The following is a 6,814-nucleotide window of genomic DNA, read 5'->3' as shown; positions in this document are numbered from 1 at the left end:
TATATATATATATATAAACTCCCAGTATGTGGAAAATCCCAATGAAGAAAAAATTGATTTGCATTTGAATGAGCTCTATTCTTGCTTTCATATTCTAAATCTTAAAATATATATATTTCCAGAAAAAAAAAGCTGAAAAATTTTTATATTCCTACTAGATATCCAATGCAGTTGAACCACTTTTCCTTCTCAAATGATAATCTGGCTTCTTGGATCTATGTCAACAAAAAGATTATTCAAACAAGCTGACTGGGTGCATAAACAACTGTCTTGTGATGCTTTTCTAGACAAACTCTCTCTTCAGGTCTCCAGTGAGCACTGAGCCCCATCCAGTGTAGTCATGATCTCTACAGCCAAACTATTTACCATTTTGTATTTTGCACTGTTTATATATGTCTGTCTCTTATACTACAATGTGAGCTCTAATGAGCAAAATTACATTTTATTCTTCTTGTATCTTCATTGCCTAGCAAAGACCTTACATAGCATTTTGAAGAATGAGTGAATTATTCCCCCACTTCATCTCACTCCTACTCACAGCATGGACTAACTCCTGGCAACAAGATTTTGACTTGGTACTCTTTCTTCTTATTTTTCCTCCTTGCACTATTTTTCTCTGAACTCAAGCACCTATTTTGTGATTCACTATTGACTGCACCTTGATCTTTTTAAGGATGTCCATGAACAATAGCAGGATGCATAAAACACAGAATACCTTCCACAAAATTCCTAAAAAATGTTTTACAAGTTTCTACATGAATACTTGAACGTTTAGGGATGACGGAGTTTCTGTTAAAGAAACACATTCATTTCGGATAACTCTAATTGACAGATCCCTCTTTCTTGCTAACACTCTCCTATTCCTAGGTCTGCCTCTAAAGCTTTCCAGAATAAAAATCATTCTTCTATATGATAATTTTCAGCTACTTAAAGATATAATAAGTCCATCCAAGTTCCTTGCTTTCATTTAATACATTTTCCATTCTCTCAACTGTGCCTCACATGATATGGCTTCAACTCACTCTTATCTAGATATACTCCAGTTGACCAGTCATTTTTGAATGTGATACCCAGAATTAAATATAATGTAATTGTGTTTTACAGATGTATTTTACAGGGAAAAAAAGAGGGTATCATTTCCATGGGACAGCACCAATAATTGCATTTCAGATTTAGAGCTTTTTGTTTGTTTGTTTTTTTGTTTGTTTTGCAACAACCTCACACTGCCCGTTTATTGTATTATAAATTCACAAACAACAATGTCCCTATGATGTTTGCACACGTGGTACATTATGCACATGTTTGGTAAGTTTTTTGATCTGAAAAATGCAGCACTTTATATTTAGTGTTCATTTTCTTAAATGTTGCCTTCCATCTTCTATTCCAGCTAAACAGGATCACTTACCTTTTAATTCTGTCACCCAACATACTAGCTAGGCCTTCCAGCTTTATCATTTGCCAATTTAATGAGTATGTCATTTTAATAAAATAACTTTAAAATGTTGAATCCAGCTTTTCAAAGACACATTACTACAGATAGACCTTAGGCACTATTTGAACACAGCCTTCAAACCAGTTACAAATCCAATTTCTGCATTTTTAATGTACTATGCCTTAAAAGCATGTTTGTATTTTAGTGTGAAATCTTTAAAAGACCAAAAACCTTCAAGGCCAATAGAAATTAATTTCTGGGGACCAGCAGTTAGTGTAATGGCTATGTCACTGGACTCCCATGTAGTCGACCGCGGTTCACCTCCGGGACCCGGTGGCTTAAAACTCACGCAGGGCGCGTGTGCATGCATGCCCAAGATCCCAAGAGGAGAATGGAGGAGAAAGGATTGCGGCGTGGCCATCTCCCCTGGGGGGTGATTTCTCGCTTTCTGTCTCTCTGTCTCTCTCTGTCTGTCTGGCGAGCACACGCACCCTACAGCAAAAACCTCTCCAAAATAAAAGAAATTAATTTCTGAAGGATTTTTTTTTTTGCTGCCGAATGTTTTTCTCTATGTATTTGTTAACCATACCAATGTCTGTTCTCACTTTTATATTTGTCTTCATCTTCTTATTGACCTGCCAAATCTCTAAAGAATGAGACCTATATCTGTTTAACACAATTTACAAGCATCAAAAGACATTTGACATATTTCAGTAGTGATCAAACACAAGCAAAAATAACAACTGCAAATATAAAAGCCAACAAAAGACTTAAGAGAGGGAACCAGCAGTTAGCATAATGGCTACGTCGCTGGACTCCCATGTAGTCAACCGCCGTTCGCATCCCCAACCCGGGGGCTTAAAAACTCATGCCGGGCGCGTGTGCGTGCATGCCCAAGATCCCAGGAGGAGAATGGAGGAGAAGGGATTGCGGTGTGTGACCATCCCCCCAGGGAGTGATTTCTCGCTTTCTGTCTCTATGTCTCTCTCTGTCTGTCTGGCGAACGCAGGCACCCTATAGCAAAAACCTCTCCAAATAAATAAATAAATAAAGACTTAAGAGAAAAGCAAATGGAAATACAAACAAAAATTCTTATTTTAGAATGATGTTATACATAATCTGAATGTCTACTTTTTCAAGTTTTTATACAAGATTATATTGGTTTCCTTATTTAAATTAAAAAAAGAATCACACATAAGCATACAAATAAAAATGCGAAAAAAAAGAAAATTTTAAAAAGTAACAAGTATTTTTGACCTTTGAACTACATTACCAGAGGGAAACCAAAAATATAAAAGGGCAGGAAATAGACCATACAACTGACATTCTCTTCACACTGACAAAAAAGAAAAGCAAACAAAAACCCTTTCCACCATATTTAGAGAAACTGGACATAAATAGTGATAATCTTCTTGAGCTAAAAAATAAATTAAAACAAAAGAACTGAGGCCTGCAGGTGAGATAGCGGTCAAGGCACTAGACTCCCACAAGGCTGACCATGGTTCAAATTCTGAACCTGATAGCTTAAAAGATCACACTGGGTACATGTGCATGCATGTCCAAATCTCAGGAGGAGAATGGAGGAGAAGGGACCACAGCATGGTCATAACCCCTAAAAGGTAATTTCTCACTTCTCTCCTCTCTCTGGTGATCATACATACCCTATGGCAAAAGCCTTAAAAACAAATAAACAAAGGCATTTATTTTAACCAGACCATACTTGTAAAGGCTATTAAGAATAGTAATCTCATGGCTTCAAAATTCCCAATTAATGACAAGCAAATAAACTAATGACAGGAAAAACTGAAGACAGCCCTTTCTTTATAATATGGTATTAAAGTGTCAACTATGAACGATTGGTAAAGTAATGTGTTTGAAACTTCATTTTTATTTTACAAAAGCTGGTATCATTAAAAACACATAATTACTTTCCACTTATCCAACAACTGAGCTAACAATATTATAAAACTATGCAAAAAATAGTCTAGACTTATAATTACCATATACTAATATCCATACAGCTGGTATATATTTAATGACTTAAAAAATAATTTTGTTTCCTTAAAAATACTTGGTTCATGTACCATTTAATATTAGATAGGTATCTGCTATGCTGAAGTAACCCCTTCCCCTAAAAAACAATCACAAATAAAAATGGCAATGCCTATACTTTAGGTTTCTGGCTAGGTAGAGCCTAAAGACTAAATTTTGGCAGAAGGAGCTGTCTTTGAAGACACCTTTTTGCCAATTGCTTAAATGTGTAAACCAATGGTTTCACTGTGGAGCCCATCTAGGACACTCTGTCCATCAAAGATAAAAGCTGGCTTCAGCATTTTTTTATGAAAATTTATAATCCAGTAACTTAAACATGTCCCACTCAGTACAAATGACAATAGCATATGTACATTCCAAACATTGTAAGATCCTAGAGATGGTCATCAGTCAGTACACTTGGTCATCTTTCAAATGCAGTCTGCCTTGTAGGAATCTAACTTTTTAACAACCGAGCAAACGTGTTTTTTAACGAATTAATTTAACTTTATTTATTTATTTAAATTTGACCAGAGAGAGGGAGAAAGTGAGAAAGCAAGCCACCAGGTCTGGGACTCAAATTGCAGTTGGCCATGTGAGAGTCCAATGCCCTTAACCCCCACCACCTGTGGGCCCCAATTTCAAACATAATTGTACCACTTCCTAGCTCCAAGCATGGAAACCACTCCTACCCAAAAGCCTGAACAGGACCTTCCGTTGGCCATCGCAGTGTCTGCACCCTCACTACTCCACCTGACCTCCCTTGCACTTGCCTCTACCTCAGGCTGCCAAGCACTGGTCCAAAGATGAAATTTTTTAAAGGTTTTTTGCCGTAGGGCATGTGAGCTCACCAGAGAAAGTAAGAGGGAAAGTGAGAAATCACCCCCCAAGGGTGATGGCCATGACTGCAATCCCTTCTCCTCCATTCTGGGATTTTGGCACACACATACCTGATATGATTTTCTTGCTGCCAGGTCCAGGACTTGAACTACAGGCAGCTATGTGGAAGTCCATCACCTTAACCACCACCCACTAGACCCAGCCCCCAAGAAGAAATTTTTGAATTGTAGGAGAAAGTTTTCTGCCAGGAGAGTGCTTCTATTTTAGTTGTTTATAAACCTATACTAGCTAGTAGTATCCTACCCTGAGTTTTTAATTCCTTCTTTACACAATGCTGACTGAATTGTACTGAGAATTTATTTAAAATATTTCCATTAGTGAGACTGATTTCAGGTAGATACAATCTGCTGATTTCTTTTTAACATAAACTCTAATACTTATCATTTCTCATGCAAACATCAGTGGTGAACAGCTCCATATAAAGGGTCTCTAAGGGTTTCAGGTAATCACGAGATTGTAACAATATAACATTAAAATGATTTCCTCATGTAAAAATCTAGAAGTCAAAGTTTCTAGATATTAGGCTTGATTTTTAGCATGCACAAGTTACTGTGATTATCTTCTAAATTCATTTGAGATTCAGCAATTTTATTTCCATTTTTACAACTCTCCTATGTCACTGAATCTTCTCTAGAATCTATAATCCTGACTCAGTGAATACGAGGTGAATCACAAGTTATAGTTGTTTTATTTTTAGTGCAAAGCACAATCCTGAGGGAGTTGCAGATGTTCAGAGACAAAAAAGGAAAAAAAAGAAAAAAAGAAAAGAAAAAGAACTCATAAAGCCAAAATAACATTCTTTCACATCATAAACCGTGTGGCTCTTATTGCCTGAACAACACATGCCAGCAGAGAGAGGGCAACCTGGACACTAATAGAAAAAATTGTGCACTATTTACACTATTCTAATGCCTTTTTCAGTATGGTAAAAGGCACAAACAGGGCCAGTGAGTGACATGGTGGTTAAGGTGGCTGGATCCCTCATGGCTGACTCTGCGGTTCAAGTCCGGGACCTGGCAGCATGAAAAATATGCTGAGTAAGTGTGAGTAGGTGCATGAATGCAAGAGGACTATGGAGGAGAAGGGATTTCGTCATGGCCGTCTCTCCCAAGGGGTGCTTTCTCATTCTCTCACTCTCTCTCTCTCTCTCTCTCTCTCTCTCTCTCTCTGACGAGCACACTCAGCCTGGCTCTGTTCTGCCATACAATGCCTTGTGCCACTTTGAGACTGTCAACCTAAAAAGAAAACTGAGGCATATTTGGGCCAGGGTTTAGGACAAATCACCTAGATGAACAAAGTCTGGTTCTCAAGCCATGTGCTCATCTGAATGGTGACCAAGTATGTTGGTTTATCTAGCAAAAAGAAGGGCAAAAAGAGGGGAAGTTACAAACCGTTTGTCAAGGTTTTACACTGGTTCATTTAAAACAATTCAGGTAACTGAGTAGCTATCTCATATTTTTACATCATGAACTCAAGAACACTAGGTTGAAGAAAAAGCTGAGATCACATTGTAAAAGCTATAATTCTTTGTAGCATCACTGTTCAACATAAAGTAAAGCAGGCCTTTTGGAAGTTAATCCTGAAAGGTGGAGGATATAACTAAGATCTCAGGTTTACACTTTACTGAAGCCTTTAAAATGTAAATGGACTTTATAATCTAGAGATTGTGCTAAAATGCTTTTTGCCACAGGATTCTGCAATGTCCCCACCAAGAAGACCCTCACCAAATGTGGCGTGGCTCCTTGACCTTGGATCTCCAAAATAATGAACTAAATAAGCCTCTGCTCTTCATAAATTACCCAGTGTGGTATTCATTTGCTAGCAACAGAAACGTGGAGTAAAACAAGTGACTCCAGCCAAAATAAGTTCTTTTATCAAAGATGAGAATACTGTGCTAAAATTATGCTAAATTACAAGCATGTCAAAAAATGAATTTCAAACACTAGCCTAAAGCTATTTTTAACCAAAGTAGTAGCTACTCACTTGGGTAACAAAATGTTTATCACTAATTAAATCTACTTTTCATATTTTTTATGCTTTAGAAAGTTTTAAATTTAACCCAGACTGCTGTTAGAATCTAATACAAATTAGATCTGAATTTAGATATATATAGCTAAAATTTTTTATTCTTTTTCTTTCTTTTCTATTTTTTTCAATTAGCAATAATCATGCCTCGGATAAACCTCATTGGTTACGATACTGCCACTGCGCAAAGCTCTTTTCTATTTTTTTAAAATGTAAAATTCAAGTGTTTTCTCCCTTCCAAATGAATTTTAAATTAATGAAGTCATATAACTAACTATTTTTAGAACATACTGAGTTATTTTCCATAAGTGCCCCAAGAAAACTATAATTCAGTAAAAGTTCTAGTTTTACTTTACCTTGGGAAAGAAAGTGACCGCTAGGCTCGTAAGTAACTACTTGGGATTATCCCTAACAATGATAACTCTT

At 36.8% G+C, this 6,814-nt stretch overlaps 1 pseudogene; it reads right to left on the bottom strand.

The window, feature by feature from the left end:
* Positions 1-6,460: 6,460 nt before the first annotated feature.
* On the bottom strand, positions 6,461-6,580 carry LOC114010057 (uncharacterized; annotated as a pseudogene).
* Between the last annotated feature and the right edge of the window lie 234 nt (positions 6,581-6,814).

Source organism: Tupaia chinensis, unplaced genomic scaffold (genome assembly GCF_000334495.1).
Source record: "Tupaia chinensis unplaced genomic scaffold, TupChi_1.0 Scaffold000691_1, whole genome shotgun sequence".
Taxonomy (NCBI): Eukaryota; Metazoa; Chordata; class Mammalia; order Scandentia; family Tupaiidae; genus Tupaia; species Tupaia belangeri.
The sequence above is the reverse complement of the archived record's forward strand: the minus strand, read 5'-3'. Positions and strand labels throughout refer to the sequence as shown.